Below are 24,393 nucleotides of genomic sequence, written 5' to 3' on the forward strand. Positions count from 1 at the left end.
CACCACACTAATCCCTCAACATGCAGTTTTCACTTGTTAACTTGAATTTTCAGTTAAGGTATGTTGCATTCTGGGATAGGTCAGCAGTAGGAGGGAGACCCTCAGCGTTTTGAGGGGAGGTAGATGAGATTAGAAATGGGAGTTTGCATCCACTTAGAGGACCTTGTAAGTCAGGATTTTATCTCATAACCCAGGGGGAGCCTTTGGAGGTTCTTGGCCGGGGAAGGTAAGCCTCTGAATTTAAGCAAAGACTATGAAGGGAGGGTGGCCAGTTGGGAGGCTACTACAACAGTTGCGCTAAGTCCCAGGTACCTGCAGAGCAAATCCCGCTTTTTTCTTGGAGCTGTGGCAGAGGAGGGAGTAACCACTGTTCTGAATCCAAGGCACCTCATTCGTTCATTCATCCATCCACTCATGCACCTCATGCGTACTGAATGCCTCCTACGTGCCATGCCGTGTGCAAGATGCTAAAGACAGAACAACTTAGACCACTGTGGTCCTAATCCTTAAAAGATTATGTTCAAGTGTCCCTCCCATCCAGCCGTCTCCAAAAGTGTACTAAACAACACTGGAGGTTGTTTCTGTGGCCAGAGTTCAACGGAGAGAAGTGGTGGGGACTAAATTAAAACTAAAAGGAAAGAGAAAGCAGAAGCCCAGACCGCTGCTGTCTCAAAGTGGGAGCACAGGAGGATGGTCGTGATGCTCTAGTGTGGAAGGGACCCTCAGAAATTCTCACCTCCCTCTCAGCCAGACAGACAACTGTCACTTCACAGAGAGGAAGCAGCAGGCCTAGGGTCACGTAGCCTTTCAGCGGCAGAAAACTGGAACCGTGCAGTCCTGGCCCCGGTCCAGTGCTTCTGTCAACACCCTGCACGTCCTTCCACTTTCTTCAGTCTTCCCCTCCGAGAGGGCTTCAGCCCTGAGTCGGCTCCCCTCCTGCCCTGAGCCGTGCCTTTTCTCTCGGGGCAAACGCTTCTCGGCAGCCCTGGACTGGTATGCGCCCACCTTGGTCTTTGGGACCAGGAGGAAATGTCTGAAGGAAGTGGCTGGTTGGGAGGAGGTTGCCCTTTTAAGCTGAGCAGAGAGCGACTCTTTGGGAATCGCTGCCATCACATTTCCTGCTGTCGGAGAACATTGTGGGAACTGTTGGCTATTTACAGCACCCTGATAACTTGCTGTGCCTGGCTTTGCTGAGAGTCGCGAGTCACCATCACCAGAGTGATCCCACCGGAGTGATTCCCCTCCTCAGTAATCCTCTGCTGCTTTGCAGGGGTGAGCACCTCATTCTACTAACGAGGAAACTCAGGGTCCAAGTGGTGACGCAAATTGCCTGAAGACAGCACGTCATGGGTTGACTGAGCTGGAAATGGTCTTAGAGATCATCCAAACCAACCCTCTTATTTCCCAAGTTTGGAAATCGAGGCCCAGAGAGCAGACTGTGGCCGCGCTGTCAGCAAGGGCTAGTCCTGCAGCTAGCACCCGGGTCTCCTGATTCCGGCTCTGCTCTCTCGGGTGACACATCCCCCTCTTCCTCCTGATAGCAGAGCTGAGAACAGGAGGGAGAAGCGTCAAGTTGCACAGTCCAAATTTCAGAACCCAGAGCGGTAAATCACCCCTCTAACGGGCCTCCCCGCTCCCCTCAGACCTCAGGTTTCCCAGGGCAGACTTCCCCACTTCAGAGCTGCAGTTAGGCAATTGGGAAATTCTAGTTCTGTCACTGAGCCTAGTTAGATCTATGGAGGGAGGGAGGCAGGCAGACCAGCCTGGATCTGAATGCCAGCCAACCACTGAGAAGTAGGTAAGTTGCTTGGCCTCACTAGGCCTTGATGTCCTTATGTGTGAAATGGGAACAACCAAGGTTTCTATCTCACAGGGTTGTTGTGAAGATGAACTAAGGCAATGCATGTCTATCTCTGGGGACACTGTCCAGGACACAGCAAAGACTCAATAAATATCACCTCTTCATTATTAATAAATAGGCTGGATTCCATTTCAGAGCAGAGAAAGACAGAGAGGAGTCTCTTTCAAGAGCCTCTGATGATGGGCTTCCCTGGTGGCGCAGTGGTTGAGAGTCCGCCTGCCGAGGCAGGGGACGCGGGTTCGTGCCCCGGACCTGGAAGATCCCACGTGCCGCGGAGCGGCTGGGCCCGTGAGCCATGGCCGCTGGTCCTGCACGTCCGGAGCCTGTTGCTCTGCAACGGGAGAGGCCACAACAGTGAGAGGCCCGCGTACCGCAAAAAAAAAAAAAAGAGCCTCTGATGATTAACTGAGTCCCTACAACTGTTCTCCTTACCTTCAGAGAGCTAAGTCGGGAAAGATTATAAGAAAAATTCAACCAAACACGCAGTAGGAAGGGGTACCAAGTGCAGAGGCCACAGATTAACCACAGAGAGGCATGAAAAATCTCCCTGGAAAGAGGGCATGTGAGAAGCACCTCAAAAGATGGGTAGAGAAGCTCTCAATGGTAAAAGATATTGAAGGAGGGAGAGAGTCGCAGGCAGGGACAACTTGAGTAAAGGTATAGAGGTGGGAATTGGAGGCAGTGGGGTGTGCCCGTGGAGGTCCTGGGCCCCGCACCCAGCGTGAAGACAACGTTTGGGAAGATCACGGAGAGTCTGGGCTGGACTGTGGCCCTTTCCCTCTGGGCCCTAGCCAGCCCCCGAATGTGCTGGGGATGGGAGTAGTATATTAGAGACATCCTTTAGAAAGCCATCTCTGGGGCCCTGCGTGGAGGAGGAGACCAGCCCAGCAGCTGGGAGACCATCGGACAGGCTTGCAGTTATTCCCCTGACGTGGAGGGATGAGGACCCGAGCCAGGGTAGGGGGAAGCAGAGATGGAGAAAAGAAAGACACAAGAGGGAACAGGAAACCAAGGAAACTGCCTGACCTGCCATGGGGAACAAGAGAGGGAGGCCGAGGTGAAGCCAGGTGTCATCACCTGGGAGCCCAGAGGCAGCAGGAAGTGATTTAAAGGCAGGAAGAGGCCAAGGCCCCTGGTGCGGGCCATCCCATCGCCCTCCGCTCAGCTAGGTGAGGACTGAGGAGGCCCTCAACCAGAGCCATCTGGGAACTGGCCCTTCCCCCAGGCCCAGGTGTCTAGCAGTTAACAGATTCTGTGGGATGGTCCTACCCCTTCCTCTAGCCCCACCACCTGCCTTCAGTGCTGCCAGCTGTAGCCAGAAACCCCTAGTGGCTACCCCACAGAGATGGCCATGGACCTTTACCTGGAGATAGCCATGGGTGGGGATGGGAGGGCCTGATAGGAGAGCAGGGAGGGCGGGGAATGACACAGAGATCCCAAGCCTGTGCTGGGCCAGGGATCTCCATTTCTACTTTCCCACACATCGGGTATCCACTCAAAGCCCATAAGTACTACTTACCACACACACACACACACACACACGCACACACACACACACACACACACACACACACAATTCCAAATCACCACCAGACACAGCCACAGGGACACACACTGTATACCCAGAATCAGAAACACACATTCTTGACCATAGAGAGAAAAATGATTAGGCCTCCAAAACACGGTTGGTCACAAATAGAAAGACAGACACCGCTGCCCACAGATGCACTGCTGGCCACACAGGAAGGGCCTCACACAAGCACCCAAACTGGCGTTTCACACACACTCGCTAGGGCACGTGTGAGCTCATGCTTTTCCTGGCACACAGCCTTGCTGTGCAGCACACAGCTCTAGGAACCTGTGACCTGCCTGTTCCGGTGTATATTCTTTGTTCTGTTCTTCGATAGGAGGAGGAACAACCAGGCTGTCTGGTGGGCAGACTTTGGGCCTAACTACCCTGCCTTGAGCTCTGGGGAGGCAAGACTAGCTCCCTGGAGGAGCTGGGGGGTCAGCCTTGCAATGGAGAAGAATCCCCGGGAAAGGATTCCTGGAGGAAGTGAGCCTCAAGGTGAGTGAAATGTAAAGGTGCAGGAGGGAGAGAGAGATTTTCCTTCAAAAGCCTCCAGCCCGTTCTCCACTTCTCTTGGAGTGTTCTAGAAGAAGCTGGTGGTGAAAGGGTTAACAGCGCCAGCTGTCACCCCCAACCTCCTACCCTTGAACCTGGGAAAACTTGAGGGCTCGGATTTGCCCACAGGAAGTCAGGGTCACTACATTCCTGATGCCTTTTTGCTGTTTCCAGAATAAAACTCCCCAGGTGAGTGAGATGGAAACCTAAAACGAAACTGCCAGACTTCTCAGACTTGGGCCCCATTACTGTCACCTTAGTCAGCAGCTGCAACACCAGACCCATCCTCATCATGACCTCTCCCCTCAGGGTCAGAAGTGCTGTGCTTTCTCATGGGCAAATGTACCTTCCCCTTACTGGGTCTCAGGCTCCCAACCTTCCTACTTAGGAGGATGTTTCAGGAACAAAATGAGATTAAGCACACAAAGACCCTAGCACAGTGCCTGGTACCTGGGAAGTTCAGGCCCTATTACCTGCCTTCCCAATTCCCTACCTCTCCCAGGGTCCCCTCTCTCCCCTGTCTCTCTCCCATCTTGGGGTCCAGGTTAATTGGAGTGCAATATTTGCGTAGACATGAGACCTCACCCAGGGAAATTCCCCCTGGTGACCAGGCTTCCTTTCTGAGGTCAGGCCGCATCATCAGACACTGCTCCTTCCTCTCCAGCTCCCCCCAGTCTCCCGCTGGCTTTCATCCCTGTCATCTGGCCGGTGTAGATCCAGGCTCACAGATTTAGTCCCATCCTTTGATCCTGGGTGCTATCCAAGAGGGTGTGAGGGTAGAGGGTGGGCTGGGAATCTGGAACAAAAGCAGAAGTGATACGTACTTGAGGGACAAAGGGCAGCAGGCAGGAGGTGTTCTGGAAGCCTGGATTGTAAAGCTAACTCAACCTTGGGCACATGCCTCCCCCTCCCTGGGCCTTAGGTCTCCTTCCGTCTGGCCAGGGGGTTGGTCTGGATAATCTCAAAGCTTTGTTCCAGAGCTGATATGCTAAGAAACCACTTCCTTCAGCAGCGCAGTCTTGCAACATTTGTCCTTGGATTTTCTTGCTTTGACTCTTGCTACATACCGCCTGCCCTGTTTCTGTTTCCTTGGAAACAACAATTTTGCAAAATGCATCCCTGAATTCCATTTTTCAGGTGTTGACAGAATTATATGTACCTCCTCTCTTCGTAGTGACTTGGTGTGAGTTTTAATTTTTCCTTTCACATCCACCATGTATGATGTCCTGTGACCCACAGAAGAGGGATAGAGCTCTCCAGATGCTAAGATCTGTTCTCCTCCTGGACTCTGACCCTGGTACTGAGAAGCTACCTTCCCTGGTACAAAAAAAGGAAACAGTGAGGTCCTGCGACCACCTGCATCAGAACCAACTGTTAGAAAAGACCTTTGAGGGCAGTGGTCACAACTTTGAATCACCTGGGGAGCTTTTTATTTATTTATTTTTAAATTTAATTTATTTTATTTTTATTTATTTTTGGCTGCATTGGGTCTTCGTTGCTGTGCGCGGGCTTTCTCTAGTTGCGGCGAGTGGGCGCTACTCTTCGTTGCAGCACACGGTCTTATTGCAGTGGCTTCTCTTGCTGCAGAGCACGGGCTCCAGGCGCACGGGCTTTAATAGTTATGGCACGTGGGCTCAGTAGTTGTGGTTCGCGGGCTCTAGAGCGCAGCCTTGGTAGCTGTGGTGCACGGGCATAGTTGCTCCACGGCGTGTGGGATCTTCCTGAACCAGGGCTCAAACCCGTGTCCCCTGCATTGGCAAGCGGATTCTTAACCACTGCGCCACCAGGGAAGCCCTGGGGAGCTTTTTAAATACCAATCCCAGGCCACACCCCCCCCTGAGATTATGCTGTAATTACTCTGGGGTGGGGCCTCGGCATCTGTAGTTTTACAAGGCTCCCCAGGTGATTCTGATGTGCTGCCTGGATTGAGAAACACTGATCTAAGGCCCCCACCCAAGACCAAATGGATCAGATGATTCTGACAGACACTAAAGTTGACAAACCCCTCACCTATGATATTCTTTATGAAATCATCCTAATGGGCACACCTCTACGCACACAGCTATTCCCTGAGTTATAGATGGGCAAAGAGAATTGACCGCTTTTCACAAATGAGGAAGGTGAGAGACAGAGAGGAAATTTCTACTGAGGTCACATAGTGAGTCAGCAACAGCAATGGGCCTAGCACCTAGTGGATGCTTGTGGACTCAAAGCATTTTTGCAAAAGTCACAGATTTGATGTTTGGGTGACCCAGAGAAGTGCTAGCATACTTGGTACTTCCCGCTAGTTCATGACAGTGAGTTCTTGGCTGCCTGTATCTGAGCAGGTAATTCTCACTTTGGAGTTGGAAGACCCAGCTTAGGGAGCTTGGGCTTCTCAAACTGCTAAGTACTAAGACTACCCCTGAAAGGTTATTTAAAGTGCCATCTCTAGGGCTCTATCCCCGAGAGTCTGATACCTCAGGTCTATGGTGGGATCCAGAAATCTGCCCAGAGTCCTGGTCTAGGTTCAAATAGCACTGGGGGAGCTTTCAACAGAATTGATGAATCAGGAAGCCCACAGAGTCAAATCTATTCATTCGCTAAATAAATATTGATTGACTATTATGAGACGGGCTCAATGCTATTCCCACAACATCAGCAACGAGACCAGAGACGTCAGGGTGGGGTGGGCAGCGGGGTGTCCGGTTAATTAAGTAGCAAAGGAGTGGGCCTGTGAGAGCTTCCCCCTGTATATCCAAATCTCACCCATCTTTTGAAGTTCAGCAAAGCTCTCATCTCCCCCAGGTAAGCTCTGGAGACATTAATTACCTGAGTTTGAACTCCAGCTATGCCACTTAGTAGCTGTTGGCTCAAACCACTATAAGCCTCAGTTTCCTCCTTTGTAAAACCGCAGTACCAATCTCACAGGGTTCTGATGAGGAATGCATAAAAGAACGCATTGAAGAGCACTTAGTACCATGCCTGGTACATGTTAATCTTAAGTATCAGATATTACTGTGATTATTTCCTGACCATCTTGGCCTGCTCTGATTTCTCCTTCCTTTGAACTTTTAGACTTCCTTACAGTGTCAGAAGGGAAGGTCGCTTCGTGATCATCTAGTCTGATTCCTTCATGTTATGGAAGGCGAAGCTAAGGACCAGAGAGGGGAAGGAACTTGCCCAGGACCACACAGCAGAGCCAGGACTCAAACTCAAGTCTTCCGATACCCAGTCCAAGGGCCTCTTCTTCCTTGATGTCTAACCCTTGGCCTGAACAGGGAAGGCAATTTCAGGAAATCCATGGCTGGAAGAAGGAAGAAGGGGAAGAGAAGGTGGGAGAAGCTGATTGTTCTCAGCATTTGAGCAGGGAAAGCCCAGAGCTAATCTTCCCACTGGGTACGCAAACCAAGTGTTCTAACTGGAGATTGCAGCTCATGTGGGTCCAGCTACTCGAGCCTCCTTAGCCCTTTAAGTTCCCTCCACCATTTAGGACTCCAGGAGCAGGACCCAGTCTAAGCTGAGTTTTGTGAATTCACAGAGGATCTATGATGACTGTGGCCTCTGGAGAGAAACTACTGTGTATGGGGGAAATATCACAATCCCGGAACATCAGGGCTGAATTACACATTATACTAATGAGGAATCTGAAACTCCATTTCCTCTAGGAAATTGCGGGACATTCCTCAATTTCACAGAAGGCTCTGGCTGACTCAGGGGGCTTCACAAAGGGAGCCAGGAGCAAGATCTCTCTCCCTGATGCTGAGTCCTGCCATCATCCCAAATGCCAGTTTCTGAGCTGTTGGGGACATGAGTAAGGGAGGCCTTGCAATTTGGTATCAGAGGACAGAGATGGGAGCATCTGACAACGTGGGTGTGAGAAGGTATATTTTTACTCCCCACAGAGAAAAGAGTTTACATGCATGGAAGCGTATCACCCTTTGCGCCTGGTCTAGCTCAGGGACTGCTGTCATTAGTCCTGTAGGACTTTCTGCACGGTTTGGTATGGTAGCTGCTTGCCAGATGTGGCTATTGAAACATTTAAAAAGCAGCCTGTGCAACTGGGGGACTGAGTGTGGTGTGGGAAAGAGCACTGGACTAAGAGTCAGGAAGTCCCTCGATTAACTCACTTGGAAAGTCACTTCCCCTGTCTGTTCTTTACTTCCACATCTGTAAAGTGAGACTGTTGGGCCAGGAGGTGTCTCTAGCATTCCCCGGGCAATCCCAATCTGAAGGGCACAAAAGCAGTTGAGCATCAGAGTCAGTGGGCTCTCCCACTCCGTCACCCCCTGTCCCCCTACCTCCCAATGCCCTGTCCAGGACTGATGTGGCCTCTTGATATCTGACCCTGGGTATTTCTCCAGACCCACCTCTGTCACTTCCCCTTTGCTTGCTTCAAACTCCATGGTCCACTCAGAGTGAACAATTTTCAGTTCCCTGAATGTACTCTCTCTTCTCTTTGCATATTCTATTCCCTTTGCTGAGAACACCCTTCCTTATGCTCTTGCTTGGCTACTTTCGGGTCTCAGCCAAAGTGTCCCTTCCTTTAGGAAGACTTCCCAGATCCCAAATCCTGACCAGACGCTCCCTTGTCCTGGCTCCTATAGCTCCTTGTATTCCTCCTGTCAAAATATAACTCTGCCACCCTTGACTGTAGTTACCTATTGATTTGCCTGTAGCCCCCAGAGCAAAGCTATCCAATAGAACTTTCTGTAGTGATGGAAATATTCTATACATGTGCAGTCTAAGGTGGTAGCCACACATGGCTCTTTAGCACTTGCGACGTGGCTAGTGCTACTGGGGAACTGAATTATTAATTTTATTAATTTCAACAAATTTATATTTAAATAGCCATGTACTGCTAATGGCTACTGTACTGGACAGCGCAGCCCAGAGCTCTGAGTGGGCAGAAAGGGGGTGTGACTTGTCCATTCCTAGGTCTTCGGTGGTCTATAATGTTGTGCAAGAATGATGAAACTCCAGAACCGGGAATGATGGAGAAAGGCCAGCTCATCCAGATGGTCCCCATCCATCTCCTCCTTGGCATCTTCTCAGCAGATAATGAACTGAGACCTTACGTTTGTAAAGTAGTCAGTAGTTTACAAAGAATGTCTGTAAACTATCATTTTATTTTAATTACCATCACAGGAGGCAGGCAAAGCAGGACTCATTATCCCCATTTTACAGCAGGAGATCACTGAGGCTCAGGATGGGGAAGTGAGCCTCAGGAGTTAGTGCAGAGCTGGGCTGCTCATTGGTGGGTAGGTCTCTAAGGCCCCACTCAACGTCTCAGTGAGATCCGGCACAGAGGGAAGGAGTGGGCTTTTTCCTACCCTGTGGAGAAGAAACTAAGTGGAAACAGATGGGAGAAGAACGGGGAGGGGGGATGGGCAAGAGGATGTGCGCTGGGCGGCTGGTGATTTTGGCCAGGACCCTGGGTGCTGGAATCCCCCCACCTTAGGCAAAGGAAGAGATCGAGGTCCTCGGGGAGAACCGATGCTGGGGCAGGGTGGGCCGGCTGGGTTGCCTCTGCCCCTGGGCGAGTTCCCAGTCCAGCCACAGAATCATCAGGCTTCCGGGCGGGCTCTTACCAAGACCCCCCTCCCTGCCCTGGAATTCACAGCAAGCGACAGCCCGTCTGGGAAGTGACAGGTGGGGAACTGACAAAGAAGGGCCCTGTGCTCTGCCAGGGGGCGGGATGGGCCTCAGTCGAGTCTGCGGGGCTGCCTGCGTCTCTGTTGTGGGGAATTCCCCTCCTGCCTAAAAGTCAGCCTGGCCCAGCTCTCCTTCCTGCAGAAGCGCAGTGAGCTGAGGAGCCTTCTCGGGTGGCAGCCCCGCTGCACAGACCCCGTCCTCCCCTGCCCTTCCCCAGGTGAGTGACCCGGCCCGGGGGCCGTGAGCCAGGACAGGGCAAGGGCTCACCACACAAGACTGCCGGGGCCACCAGACCCTCCTGGCTGAGCCATGAGCCACCTGGCCCCCCTCCGCTTTCCTGCCAGCTGGGATCTGTGGCTGCCCCGACCCAGCTCCCTCACCCGCTCAGGGCTTGGCCTCTGGGCCTCTACCTCCTTGCCTGGCCTGGTTCTCCTCTTGCGTCTCTCCCTGCATTTCTTATTTCCTCTTCCTGCCCTCCTCTTCTTGCTCTGCCTTCTCAGCCAGTCTTTTTCTCTCCGGTTTGCTGCCAATTTTTCCAAAGGGAAGGAAAAGAAAGGTCTATTTTTGTCTTATCCTTCTCTCAAGAAAAGGGGTTAGGTAGGTTTGCAAGTGTGAAGGCAGGTGTGTGTGTGTGCATGTGTGAGAACGTGTGTCTACGTTTGTGAGCGTGTGTCACGTCTCCCGAGGTGCCTGTGTGTGCGACTGTGTGAGCAAAAGCGTGTGAGCGTTGTCTATGTGTTTGTGTGTGAGTGTGTCCGTGGGCGTCTGTGTCTGGGTCATTACACGATTATGCGTCTGTGAGTTTTTGAGGGTTGAGTGTGTGGGCATGTGTTGGGCACTTCAGTGGTCTAAAGCTAGACAGGAAGAGACCAGGTGGGAGTCTGGCCCTGCCTCCCCTGGGAACATGGTGGAAGGCTGGGGCCCTCCGTAACACGGAGGAGAGAGGACGTCTGGAGGGCTCTCCCACCTGCTCTCCTCCAGCGTCAGCTGGACCTTTCTGTGGTTGAGCCTTTAACACAGAGAGAGCCCGAGGCACTAGGAGTGGGTGATGGGCTGGCAGACAGTGGTGGTGCAGCCTCCTCTTTGATCACAGTCAGTCCAGATTTTCCAAAGCTGGTCAGAGGCCCAGCCCAGGGAAGTCCCTGGCTAGGAGGAGCAAGGAGTGGAGGCCAAGTCGCTGTCACAGTGGCTTCTGGGCTGGAGAAGGAAGAATGGAGGGAGAAGTGGGAGGGGCCCTAGAAGAGGGTGCATGGGAGAGGACTTAGGGTGAGGCTGAACAGCACCGTCAGGGCTTCCCAGGATTAGGAAATGCTCTGGTTCCCATGCGTCTGCCTCCTTCAGGGGCTGGGCTGAGCCTGGCTGACCTCTTCCCACTTCCAGGAGGATGACAAGGGGCAAGCTTGGATCCAAACCCAGATCTGCTTGACATTCTGAGCTGGAGACAGGGAGGCCAGAGGGAGAGGAGCTGGCCTGGGGCTCCCAGGAACTGTGGGAGGGGCCTGGCTAGGCCACGTCTGCTACAGGCGGGAATTTCCCCCACTGTCACTTTGCCCTTTCCTCTCCTCCAGCGGTGCCCTAGAAAGCCTAGAGTAAGAGGCAAGCCCAGGGACGCAGCGGAAACAGTTGGGATGAAAAAAGAGGAAAACAGGAAAGACCCTGGAGGAAAAGGAGAAATGCCTTCTAAGCCTGGTGTTTCCAAGAACACTTTGTGAGGTCTAGGACAAGTTCCTCCACAGCTCTGGGCCCTGAGGTCCTCACTGGAAAGAGTAGATGAATGATCCCTGCCCACCCTATAGGGCTGATCATAAGTATCGTTGTTGCCTCTCACTGATGCCAGGTTCTGTGACGTTTCATTCTTTCTACCCTGTGTATTGGGCACTGTTTTAACTTTCTTGTTATTGATGAGGAAACTGGAGGAGAGTCATCGTGAGGTATAAGTGGCAGGACTGTGATCCAAGCCAGGGTCTATCAGACTCCAGAGTCCACCTCCTAACCCTTGCATGACATGCCTCTTGGAAGTGGGGCAAACTGTTAATATGAAACGGTTTAATTCACCTTAAAGTGCTGAATGAATGTGAAAAGTTATGGATTTCTTTTTTTTTTAAATAAATTTTTATTTATTTATTTTTGGCTACGTTGGGTCTTCATCGCTGTGCGTGGGTTTTCTCTAGTTGTGGCAAGTGGGGCTACTCCTCGTTGCAGTGTGCGGGCTTCTCATTGCGGTGGCTTCTCTTGTTGCAGAGCATGGGCTCTAGGCGTGCAGCCTTCAGTAGTTGTGGCACACGGGCTTAGTTGCTCCACGGCATGTGGGATCTTCCCGGACCAGGGCCCGAACCCGTATCCCCTGCATTAGCAGGCAGATTCTTAACCTCTGCGCCACCAGGGAAGCCCCAAAGTTATGGATTTCTTAGCGCCGTTGTATCCATCCTCTCATGCAGTTATTTGGGATGTAGATAGAACTAAATGCTTTCTGGGGCTTAGGGTGGGAAGCAGAGACCATAGACTGCTCATTTATTTACTCTTTACCCCCAAATACAATTACCTAATACAATTTCAGCCGACACCATGTGCTTGACATGCATTTCTCATTTATCACTGAAATCTCCCTCTCATATATACACACACACCCAACACCAAAAAGCACCTAGAATCCATCGTAGGATTTTCCATTCCTGAGATTGCCTCCGGCTATGGAGATGTGGGACTGGATCTAAGGAAGGGATCCAGACCCAGGATTGCTCCTTTCTTAGTTCATTAGCTGCTCATCACCCCTAGCGAAGGCCCAGACTCACTAATTCACCTATCAGAGTGAGGCACATGTTCGTTTGTCTTAGAAGCTCTGTTTTCCATGACTGAGATGTGTGGAAATAGCATTGCTCCGGGAGCAGGAGACTTAAGTACTATCCCAAACTTGCTGTAAGACTTGTGACAAGTCCCTGGCCCTCCCTGGCCCTCAGTGGCTTCATCCCTGTAAGAAAAAGGCTTGATCCTTTCTAAGGACTCTTTAAGGACTGGCATTTTGAGTTCTGTGCCTTGCTAGCTGGCATGACTCCGTAATATAATGTTCAAGAGCGTGAAGAGATTAAGAACCGGGATCTTCATGTTCCAGTGATCTGTTGCTGCTGAAGGCCCTGTGGAAGTCACCTCACGCCTCAGAGCCCCAGTTTCATCTGTGAAGGGGGGGTGATAATGGTTCTGACCTCAGAGGCTGGTTGGGAGATATGTGAAAGTGCAGACCTAGCACACAGCAAATATGCCATAAATATTACCTTCTAATGTTTTTAATATGCAGCTTTCACTCCTTTTTAGGCCCTTGATTTAGAGCTAAATCACTTACAGGTTGAGGGCTTTTTGGTATGTGTTTCATATCCCTCAAATGTGGATTTAGGTGTGAAACTTTGGAGCAGCCTTGGTGGAGGTGGTGGAAGGCGGCGGGGGAGTGGTAGAAAAGAGATTGGGAAACCGCCTGCCTTAAAACAAAACGAAACAACGAAACAACACACAGGCCTTTTGATTCTCCTGCCAGGTGGGGCTTTGCACTGCTGCTTGTCCTCACTCTGGAAGAGCAAGAGATTCCCAGCTGACTAAGTCACTCAGTTCTCAGTGTCAGGCCCAGCTTCCCAGCTTGGAAATTTCCTTCCAGGGCTGGGGGGAAAAGGGGGTGCCAGGCTAGGGGGCCCATCTCCTACCCTGCCTAGCCCCCAGAGTCTAGGGTCCCAGAGAGTTTGTGGATGGTGGGATGGAGCCTGGGGAGGTTGCATTCCTGGGTTTAACAGTGAAGTTCTACTCAATGCGTGCAATCCACATCTACAAACCACTATCTTTTCCTGAATGCCTACTGTGTGCCAAGCGTTGGGCTTTACTTACATTATCTCATTTATCCTCATGATCACCTAAGGGGTAGGTAATCATTATCTCCATTTTTTAGAGAGGAACAGAGACTTAGAGAGCCACCCAGGAAGGCAGTGGTTGAATGTTTAGAACCCCATTAGTTAGGTCCATGGCCTACGTTCATCATGAGTGTTGAGTTTCTGTAAGAAAGTAAGAAAAATCAGGACACTGTAAAGACAACATGATGCAGTGGAAAGAGCACATATGACCGGGAGCCAAGGACCTGGGTTCCAACCCTGGTTCCATCACTCCATGTGCGTGGCCTTAAGTAAGTTCTTTACTACTCTGAGGACTCAGTTTACCATCTGCCAAATAGGGGATTGTGATCAACGGTCCAATGGCCCCTAACATGGAATGTTTAGAACTCAGACTGAAATGGATGGAAGAGGTGGATGTGGTCATGACTTCGAAGAGATGCATCTTCTCACATATTGCAGTTGTTAAGAAAAATTATCCAGGAGGGAATCGGGCAAAAAGATGACTGTGTGACCTTTTTGTGCCATACTAGAGCACTGTCCAACAAGCCCACCTCTAGGAATCACCCGGCACTTTGGGGAATGAAACCATTTGCATAATTCTCTAAGGTCAGACATTTACAAAAACAGCTGAAATAGTTTGGAAACAAAATGCAAACAGGGCTTCCCTGGTGGCGCAGTGGTTGAGAGTCCGCCTGCCAATGCAGGGGATGTGGGTTCGTGCCCCAGTTTGGGAAGATCCCACATGCCGCGGAGCGGCTGGGCCCGTGAGCCATGGCCGCTGAGCCTGCGCGTCCGGAGCCTGTGCTCCGCGGCGGGAGAGGCCACAACAGTGAGAGGCCCGCATACCGCAAAAAAAAAAAAAAAAAAAAAAAAAAAAATGCAAACAGTTGGAGACTCTTTCATTTTTTAAAGTAAATTTCAGTGTTCATGAGAAGGACTTTGTTTGGGATTAGGAAGAGTGCATTCCAGGAAAAGCAAACTGGGAATTACAGACAAGAGCAGGAAGAAAACCGGACAGGGCAGGCGGGGGCAGCGCACAAATGGGTGAGGTGATGCCTGAGAGCTGCAGTATGAACCAGTCCAAGATCGTAATCTCCTGGTGATTGGTCACACTCAATGGTGCTTTGTTTGGTGTTCGCATCCCTCTCTTCAAAATATGTGTACTTATTTTCATAATTAAAATGAACTAGAATTAATATCGTTTTGAGACTTTGATAACCCCTTTGAAGTAACTAAAAGCATCCCAGGATGTCAGAAAGCCTGAAAGGAGAGTTCTTGGATTAGGCATATAGTTGCGTAGGTTGTGTGTGTGTGTGTGTGTGTGTGTGTGTGTGTGTGTGTGTGTGTGTTTTCACACAGAGTCACACTTAATTTACAGAGCTCTCCTGTAAAATGAGGGCCTGTATGAAATAGTTCCCCAAATCCTTTCTGAGGATGAGGGCCTGTCAATGACTAAGTTTTCAATAGTTCCGGTGAAATGAATCTTTCGGAATAAGTTTTTCATAAAGCTATATTAACCCAATTTGAAGAGCTGTCCTATATTCCAAGGTTAGGACTTGACACTTTTTGAAATTAAAATTTACCCTCTTTTAAATAAAATGGTGGGCTTAAAAAAACAAGTGTTCCCAAGCGTAAACCAAGTTACTGCTTCTTCCTGGTCTGGGAAATCTCACAGCCTGTTTGCATGATCTGGCCCACATATAGGTAGACCGTGTAGAAAGTGGGCTACGGATTTGCTCACTTGGGTTTCAATCTTGGTTCAGCCACTTACTGAGGTCATCTAACCTCCACGCGCCTTGTACATTAATTTATTTACGGTTAAAAAAAGGGGGGGGGTGATAGAAACCATCTCACTAGGGTGGCTGACCGAATTAAATAAATAAAGCATGCAAAGTGCTTACCAAGTTTGGAGCAGTAAGTACGCAAAAAATGTCAGCTGTGACAATGAGATTCTTTAAGGGTACTTTCACCTCAGAATTTCTGTGAGCTCTGTAAGAAGTCCGGGGGAGCCCTGGACCGAACTCTAGGACCCCGAACTCCAGCTCTGGCTCAGCTACAAATGCTTACATGCCGTTTGGCAAGTCTCCCCTGCTCCCCCACCGGGCTCCGGCCCCTGTGCCCCTCGGCGCAAGGAAAGGGTGGGTGGTCTCTTAGGCTCGTCTCTACTCTGAAATTCCGGCTTTCAGTGTGGCCCCAGCCTCATTCCGGCGCCCGGAGTTTCCGCAGCAGGGAGGGCGGCGAGGGACTGCCCGGACCTGCGGAGGTTGCAGCCCGAGGCAAAGGCTACCCAGAAACCGGCCTGCTCCGGCGGCGGCTGTTTACCTCTCTGTGTCCCACCCCGGTGGCTGCGGACCCGCCCAGATGGCGCAGCGTGATTGGGCGAGCGGCCTGTCAATCACTGGGGACTTTCCCAGGGGGTGGGGCGGCCCGGCCCCCAGCACTTCCTAGTCACCGGCCCTGTCCCCTTTCCCCGACCCGGGGTCCTGTGCAGTGCTGTGGGGCCAGAGACTGGCCCAGGCCTCTACCGCGTCCCTGGACTCGGGCTGGACGCGGAGAGCGGGGTGCTGTCTCCCCGGGTCCCCACCCTCAGGTAAGCCGGCCGGGCGGAGCGGGGATGGAAAGGAATGGAGTCTGGGGCTGGGCCGGTCCCAGCCTCGGTAGTCCACCGGGCGTGGCAGGGGGGAGGTCAGGCCCGGACTGGTGGCCTGGGTTTCTTGTCTCCTGGGCTCCGGCGCCCGAGGTCCCCGGGCGCAGGGCACCTCCAGGGGCGGCCGGGTCCGGCCGAGTGGGGAATCCCTGACCTGCGCGGAGGGTGGTGGGCGCGCGTGCGCACTGAGTGGGCAAGCGTGTCTGGGAACTGCAGGCGGGCTGTGTGCTGGGTGTGCGGACCCGCGGGTTGGAGGGTGTGTGTGCGGGCGTGGGTCTGTTTATAGTGTGGGAGACCAGTTTTGGAAGCCGTGTGCACACGTAATGAAGAGGAAAATAACTCTTATTGGGCGCTTTCCAAGTGCTGAACTAAGCTCTTTACATGTATTAAACTCGTTTAATTGCCACTTCCATCCTCAAAACGAGTATGATTATTATTATCCGCATTTTACCGGTTAGGAAACCGAGGCACTTGGAGATTGGAGTCATACAGTTAGAGAGTTGCAAATTCAGGATTTGAACGCTGGCGTTTGACTCCAGACTCTGTGCTATATACTGTTTCTGTTGAACATATTTTGCCCACTGTGGGAGACAACATTTGGGTGCATTTGCAGGGTAGCTGTAGTGAATTTTGGGGAGCGATTTGGGGTGTGGAGTTTCTACATATGCGTGAGTTTTCCGCTGTAGAACGTTTGTCTGCAAGAGTGTGTGAAGTTGTGTGTACATGAAAGTGACTGTATTATATATTCTTTAATTGTATGGGAATTTTGTGGGTGGGAATTTTGTGCCGCTGAGTGAGACTTCGTGTTTTGGTTGGAGGGGGGGACTTTTGTGGATGATGCAGAAGAATCAGCAACGTTTATCCCCACCCCCTTGCAGAATGACAGTGCAGAGAAATCTATGGATTCCTAATGCATCATTTTTATTTCACAGTGTTGTCAAAATAGAATTTAATCAGCTCTTACTCATTTTCCAAACAATGTGGTAGGGTAGAGGGGAATTCAGCACCTGATGAGAGATCCGGAAAGAGGACTCTCAATTTTTTTTTCATTCCTGACAATGGATATTGCATTAGGAGGCTGGAATGTTTATTAGCACAGACTCATAGCAATCCTATGATGTATTAATATCACTGTTTTACAGCAGAGAGAACTGAGGCAGTGAAAAACCAATAATGGTAATAATAACAGCTTACATTACAGTATCAGCACATACTGTGTGCCAGGCACAGTGCTTTATGTTGAGTATCTCATTTACTCTTTTCAGCAACCCTAGGAGAGAGTCACTAGTAGTAGCCTCAATTTTGAGGTGAGGAAACTGAACCCCCAAAAGGTTAAGACTTGCCCAAGACTAGTAAGCCTTGAATCCTGGGCCCTGTTTCCTTTCCACTATCCTGGCTGTGTCCTGGGATCAGGGCCTGGCACTTCAGTGAAGCACTTGATCATGTCCCTCTGGAGGCTGCAGCCGTGAGTGTCCTGTGTTCTACATACTTATGTGACCCTGTTTTCTCCCACCCGTGTGTGTCCGTGGGTATGGCATGGCACTCACGCTGAGGGTTGCTGCCTGCCCCTATTCCCACATCAGGGCCTTTGGGGCCCCAGGAAGCCGTGGGGTCTGACTCATACCCTAACCCCCAGTGCTGCCTGTGACTTGGGCCCCGGATGTTCTGGGTTGGGTTGGCCGACCTGATTTGAACACCTCAGAATTGTAGGAGTTCGGCTGTCTGCCTCCCTCTCTGGGTGCTACTGGATACTATTTTATTCTTGCACTCACTGTGATTTAACCACAGCAGCCTGCTTTTTTTCCCCTCGGACAGGCCAAGCTTATTCTTGCCTTGAGGCCTTTGTATGTACTGTTCCTTCTGCCTGGAACACCTTTCCCCAGCTCTTTTCATGGCTGGTTCTTCCTTATCTGTCAAGTCTCAGCTCAAATGTCACCTCCTCAGAGGGGCCTTCCCTGACCTTTCTATGCAAAGTAACCCCTTTTTTCACTTTCTGTCATATTACTATTATATATATATTTTAATACATTCATCACGCCCTGAAATGATCTTGCTTATTTGCAATTGAGAAAGTATGTGTGTAGACACGGTATGTGTCAGGCATACAGTAATTTTTACTGTTTGCTTGTTTGTTGTCTTCCTCTTTTCCTAGAATAGAAGGGTGAGAGCAGGGACCTCTTTAGTCTTCACGTGTGCGTTCCTGATACTAGATAAAGAGTGTCTGGGGTAAGGCTTTGCTGGGTTTGTTCAGCAGATGAGTAGAATAGAAGAAACTAGAATAATGGTGCATTTCACAGATGAGAAAACTGAGTCCTAGAGATGGGAAGGCGCTTGTCCCAGAGAGGTAGTGGCAGAGTCAGGGTGAGAGCCAGAACTTGCTTCCCAAGGCATTTTTCTTTTCTTCTGATAGTCAGCAAACATTTCCTGACAGCCCTCCGGCCTGGTGCTGTGTGGAGTGGCGTGGTACTCAGGTGAATAAGGTACTGGCTCTGCCCTCCAGGAACTCGTTGTGGACTGGGCAGAAATGTTCCATGAGCGCTAGCTGGAAGGCGTAGTGTGCCAGCACGTGCCCGGCAGTAAGTCTGACTGGGGTGTGGAGCAATTTGGGGGTGCCAGATGGTCAGGGGCCTTCTGGAAGGAGGCGACTTCAAGGCCGGGCCCAGGCAAGATGATGAGGTGCAGAGTGGGGCCTGAGCCCCTTCTGCAACTTAGGGTAAGAGGATTTGGGCTAAGGCTCTGCTGCACTGGGGGAGCTGACCAGCTGGGCTAGGAAAAACCCAATGGTCTTGACTACCAGGCAGAGAAGTGTCAGTTTTTCCCCGTCAGCAGCACTGGGAAGTGATCAGAGCATTGGCAAGCCCAAGCGTGCATGAGTCCCCTGGGTGGCGTGTTAAACAGATTGCAGGGCTGCGCCCCCAAGGGTGTCTGATCCAGCTGGTGGCCGTGATGCTGATGCTGCCGGTCCAGCTGCTCTCTGAGGACCCGTGGTGTAGTGTGCCTGATTCAGAGTTCAGCACACCTGGGTGCGTGCTGTGTCTGCTTCCTCTTCTATAAGTTTATGTGACGTAAGTGCTGCTTCCAGAGTGGTGTGAATTAATGAGACAGTGCGTGTCAAGCGCTCAGCACAGGGCTGGCATGGGGTAAGTGATCAATCGCTGCTGGCTGCCGAACATCATTAAATCTCATTAAATTAATGAGAAATCTCATTAAATCATCATTAAATCTCATTAATGAGGCTTATCATGAGGCTGTTGAAGGGATTTCAGTAGGAGACGATGCAGATGGTCCGATTTTTCAGGCTTCGGGGTGACTTGCCTTTAATCCTCTGCCACCTCTGGACCATGCTGTGTCCTCTCTCGATGGGTCATCCTTTGTTTTGTCTCAGACGTCTTTCCATCCCTGTTTGGAATAGTGGCAGTAGACATGTGGGAGGGCCGCAGAGGACATCTGGCCCGAATTTCCTCAACAGCACCCAGCACCCCAGCAGGTGATTAGCCAGCCTCCGCTTGACCACCCCCAGTGCAGCGTCAGGAGTGAACTGCCTTGTAGGCGGGGCGGCCCCTTCCAGTGTTGTTACAGGTGGCTCCCCGGTGTGGGCCCACCTCCTTTCTCGTCCCTCTTTTTTCCCCTCACTGCTCACCTGACCACATGGAGGGAGGGGTGCAGGACGAGAGAGAGGGAGGGCAGTAGGAGGTGTGGTGAAAAGAGCGCGCAGCTGGCCACCAGAAGACTGGGTTTGCTTCCCCTCTGTGTCACCGCCGTCCCTGCAGCCTTGGGCAGGTCCTCCTCCCTTTGCTGGCTTTGGTGTCCCAGCTGCAAAATGAAGGGATTGCAGTGGCAGGCGTCTTAGGGCATTACTTCCAGAAAACTGTAGCCCAGTGACTGGGCTGCCCTCTATGGCTCCGGTAGTTGCGGAGTTCTTCCCACAGGGCCAGGCCTTTCTGTGCCCACCCTCCCGGCTTCTTGCTGCTGCCCACCCCCCACCTGCCCCTCCTCTTCCTGTTCCTCTTTGGAGAGTGTCTGGAGCCCCCTGGAGAGTGGCCAGAAGGAAGGCACAGGGAAGCAGAGAGAAGCGCCCCTCGTTCTGTGGGGAGCAAGGCTCCATGGCCCGCAGAGACAGACCTGGGCGGCCACTTGTGGGAGGAAGTCCTTGTTTTTCCCCGTGACCGGCCCGGGACAGTCGCTCTTCCGATAGGAACAGATGACTGGGCTGAGGGGCGGCTGGCTCTTTGTCTGGGGGCTGTCCCCAGGTGGGGCTGAACTCTCCTCTCCCCAAGGAGCCCACCCCCGAGGCTGTTGCCTGTGTCCTTGAGCACCTGTGGAGTGGAGAGACCCGGTGGCCCAGGCAGATGTGTGAGTGTGTGTGTGTGGTGGGGGGAGGGGGCTGGGGGCTGGGGTGTCGTGTCACCAGGGAGTCATCTACTCAGAGACCAGAGCTGGTGCTTTTAGGGCGGGCGTGGGGGTGTCCCATGAGTCAGGGGCCCTTGGTTTTGTCTCCACCCGCAGTGGAGGACGCCTGTACCGCTCTCAGCTGGCCAGCACACCCTGGTCCTGTGCCTTCCTCACGGCCAGCTTCATCTCAGTGGTCTGAGGGACCCCAGTTCCTGCCACACCCCCACTGCTGCCTCTGAGGTGCTGCCACTCCCCGCCCCAACCTCTGGGAAGAGGAGTGGGGGTCTGAGGACGGCAGACCTGACTTCTAGAAAACACGAAGGAATCTTTCAGACACAGAGGTAACATGAAGACACTTGGGCATCCACCCGTCCAGCTTAAGAAAGAACGTATTTTCTGTTCATGTGAAATTTCTCCCCGATCATCTCCTTCCCCACCCCTCCAGAAGCAAACAAGTGTTCTGAATTTAGAGCTTATTCTCTTGTATTTCTCTACAGTTTTATTATAAACATATACATCTGTAAACAATATTTAGTATTGTTTTGTTTTAAAATGTTATTTAAATGCCATCATACTGCCTGTGTTCTTCTGCAACTTGCTTGTTTCGCTTAGTGTTATATCTGTGAGGTTCATCCTTGTTTGTGTCTCTAGCGGGTGCCTGTTTGTTTTGCACAGCTGTATAGTATTAGCATTCCCTGGTGTGAAATGGCGTCGGTGTCTTTATTCCTTTTCTTCTTCATTAGGTTGTTTCCAGCCTTTGCTATTAAAATAGGCCCTCTCCAGCTTTTATCTGGGTAGTCTTGCCCCCGGAAGCTCTCTTCCTAACCACTGTGGCTCCTGTTGGGATAGTCTACAGAGTGTTCCCAGTTGGTCCTCACAGCATTTCCATAGGGGGAAGAAACCAGGAAAGTGAGGACTGCTCAGGGTCACTTGGTGAGGGAGCAGAACCAGGAGTTGAACCCATTAAACCCTCTTTACACCATATTTGGTATGAGGGGAATTCTCAAAAGTTGTCATCTTCTCCCTTGGAGGAGGGAGTTACAGGGCTGGAGAAAGCCTTTGTTGGATAAACCAGCTTTGGGCATTTTGGGGTCAGGTAGACAGGAGGACAGTCGAGTCTCCCTTCCCCTTTTTTTTTTTTTTTTTTTTTTGCGGTACGCGGGCCTCTCACTGTTGTGGCCTCTCCCGTTGCGGAGCACAGGCTCGGGACGCGCAGGCTTAGCGGCCATGGCTCACGGGCCCAGCCGCTCCGCGGCATGTGGGAATCTTCCCAGACCGGGGCACGCACCCGCGTCCCCTGCACCGGCAGGCGGACTCTCAACCACTGCGCCACCAGGGAAGCCCTCCCTTCCCTTTTGTCCCAAGGTTGGGCCTAGTGCTCTTTGTCCCTGTGGCTGATAGTGGATGTGCTCCTCCTAGGTTAAGAGAGTCACAGCTGCTGGGAGGGAAGCCGGGCTTCTCGGCGCAGAGTATTTGTACCTGTGGATTCCAGGAACCGTGAGGAGGTGAAAGAAAGAGGGCTGGGGTTGCTTGGGCTGCCTTCTCAGCCCTTCTTAGGGGGCTGTTGGCAGTGGGGAGTACAGGCTGGGGACTGATGATCAGGTGGGGCTGTTCTCCTTTGTCCCTTGGGAACCGTGCCACCTTGAGCCCAGCTCTGCACCTGTTTTGACTCGGCTTCCTCTCCAGCAATACAGGTATAAGTCCCCGTGTGAGGGCCCACAGGCAATGGGTGGGAAGCTTCGCCCTTGTTTCCAGCACCAAAGTCCGGTGCTTTTCTTCCCGCCTTTGTCACCTCAAGCCCAGCCCTGACCTTCCTGAAACCAGATCCTTTCTGGCGGGTTCCAGGTTGAAACTCTCCTTTACAGTTGCCAGGTCTCCACCTACCACATTCCTTGACTAGAAAACTTGTCCCTGGGCTTTCCCTCCTTATTTATGATTCAGTCCCTATAGCCTGTCTGTCCACGTGAAGCAGATTCATAATAAGGAGGCTCTCATCCCTGCCCGCAGCCCTCCAGCCTCATTTGGTGCCAGAACAGTAGCCCTTTCCTCTTGTTCTGGCCTTGTCAAGCCACTTAACTTAAAAACAAACAAAAAATTAAACTCTCCCTTTAAAAGTGTTACAAAATAACATGTATTCATTAGAGAAAAAACTCCAAAAACTCAAGCAATACCAAACGTATAACGTAAAAAATGAAAGTTGTGTTCTTTTCTCCTCTTTCTCTCCAGCCTGTATTTTAAAATTAATTTCAAAAATAGAACAGGACTAGATTCCATTGTAAAGAGTTAAAAAACTAGGTTAAAAAAAAAGTTTCTTTTGATTACAGTCCCCTAGCCCAAGTCCTTCTCTAGATCTGTCTACTAGCAGCAGTTCGGTGTGTATCTTTCCAGACCTTTATCTATGCACATTTAAGATTTCATACATATATGTATACATACACACACACACATATATGCACACGTAGTTGTGTGTTGTTTAATAAATAGTATCCTATTATACATATAAATCTATACTTTGCTTTTTTCCTTAACAATTTTTTTCTTAATAAATAAATATTTATTTATTTATTTTTGGCTGCGTTGGGTCTTAGTTGCTGCGCATGGGCTTTCTCTGGTTGTGGCGAGCGGGGGCTACTCTTCATTGTGGTGTGCGGGCTTCTCATCGCAGTGGCTTCTCTTGTCGCGGAGCACGGGCTCTAGGCGCACGGAATTCAGTAGTTGTGGCACACGGGCTCAGTTGCTCCGCGGCATGTGGGATCTTCCCAGACCAGCTCTCGAACCCGTGTCCCCTGCATTGGCAGGCAGATTCTTAACCACTGCGCCACCAGGGAAGTCCCCTTAACAATATTTTATGGGCACCTTTCTGCCATTGCAAAGCAGTCTGCCCCATTCTTTTTGATGGCTGTATAAGTAGTACATTGAATGAATGCACCATAGTTTATTAAACTAGTCCTCACTTGATGAACATTCAGGACGTTTTTGCTGTTACAGAGTGTGTGGCAGTGCACATCTTTGTCCAGTCTCTGTGTATAGTGACACAGAGATTCCTAGCTTACTTAAATAGGCGATTACCCAGTCAGTTACCTCTGACCCTTTAGATAGTTGAAACCTCCTCAAGCATACTTTTCTACAAGAGAACTTTCTTCTCAGCCAATCAGGCATACAAGCCTGATTGTTGACGTCATTGAGAAAGGACATTCTTTAGTGTGGGCAGCCAGCTGTAGGAAAAGCAAATGTCCACAAGACGACATCAGTAGAAACATAATACCTGAAAGGGTGGTGGTGAAACTTGCTCTCTTTGGTCAGGCAAACCACACCTGGAGTGTTGTGTCCAGTTTCAAAGCCAGCTGCAGATAGGGTGGGGGTGGAGGGTTGAGGGGGTGGATGCGGAGGGATCTGGAAGCCAGTCCCTACAAAGGGCGATGCAGGGAACAAGGGCTAAACTGCTTTGACAGAATGCTGCAGGTTCCAAATCTCCTCAGGGCTGAGATGGAGAAGAGAGTCATCTTGTTCCTTATTCTAGGGAACCCCAGGAAGCAGAGCAAGGGTCAATGGAAGCAGAACTGGGAGTAGCCTAACTACAGCCAATGCTGGCTGCCCAGGGGAGGCTCCTGGAGGAGGAAGTTGGTCTGGGTCACTAAAGATGGTCAACCAGAGTCCCCTGGCTCCCCTGGGGACCGGATAAGCACAGGACCGAATTTCCCCTGAGCTTCCTTTCATCCTGAGAGTCTAAGCCTTGTTGACTGCTGGCAATCAAGGGCAGACTGGTACCTGAGGCAAAGTTAGCAACACATAGAGGTAGGGACCTAGAACCTGGGGCATGTTCCTGATAGTGGGACAACAGGCAGGACTGGTGTCCTCCCCCTGA

General features: G+C 51.2%; 1 protein-coding gene across 5 annotated transcripts in view; it reads left to right on the forward strand.

Annotated features, from left to right (window-relative positions):
* The first annotated feature begins 9,471 nt into the window (after positions 1–9,471).
* The window catches only part of TNIP1 (TNFAIP3 interacting protein 1), a 52,832-nt gene continuing 37,910 nt past the window's right edge, over positions 9,472–24,393 (forward strand). For 3 of the 5 annotated variants that reach the window (XM_027081506.1, XM_027081507.1, XM_027081510.1), the window contains exon 1: positions 15,890–16,079. The gene's annotated coding sequence lies outside the window, so the exon portion shown is untranslated. Of the gene's footprint in view, positions 9,838–15,889; positions 16,080–24,393 lie in introns of those variants that run through there. The other 2 variants (XM_027081509.1, XM_027081508.1) reach the window with 2 other exon arrangements.

Source organism: Aethalodelphis obliquidens, unplaced genomic scaffold (assembly GCF_003676395.1).
Source record: "Aethalodelphis obliquidens isolate GAN/ISIS:26980383/991018 unplaced genomic scaffold, ASM367639v1 scaffold45, whole genome shotgun sequence".
NCBI classification, from domain to species: domain Eukaryota; kingdom Metazoa; phylum Chordata; class Mammalia; order Artiodactyla; family Delphinidae; genus Aethalodelphis; species Aethalodelphis obliquidens.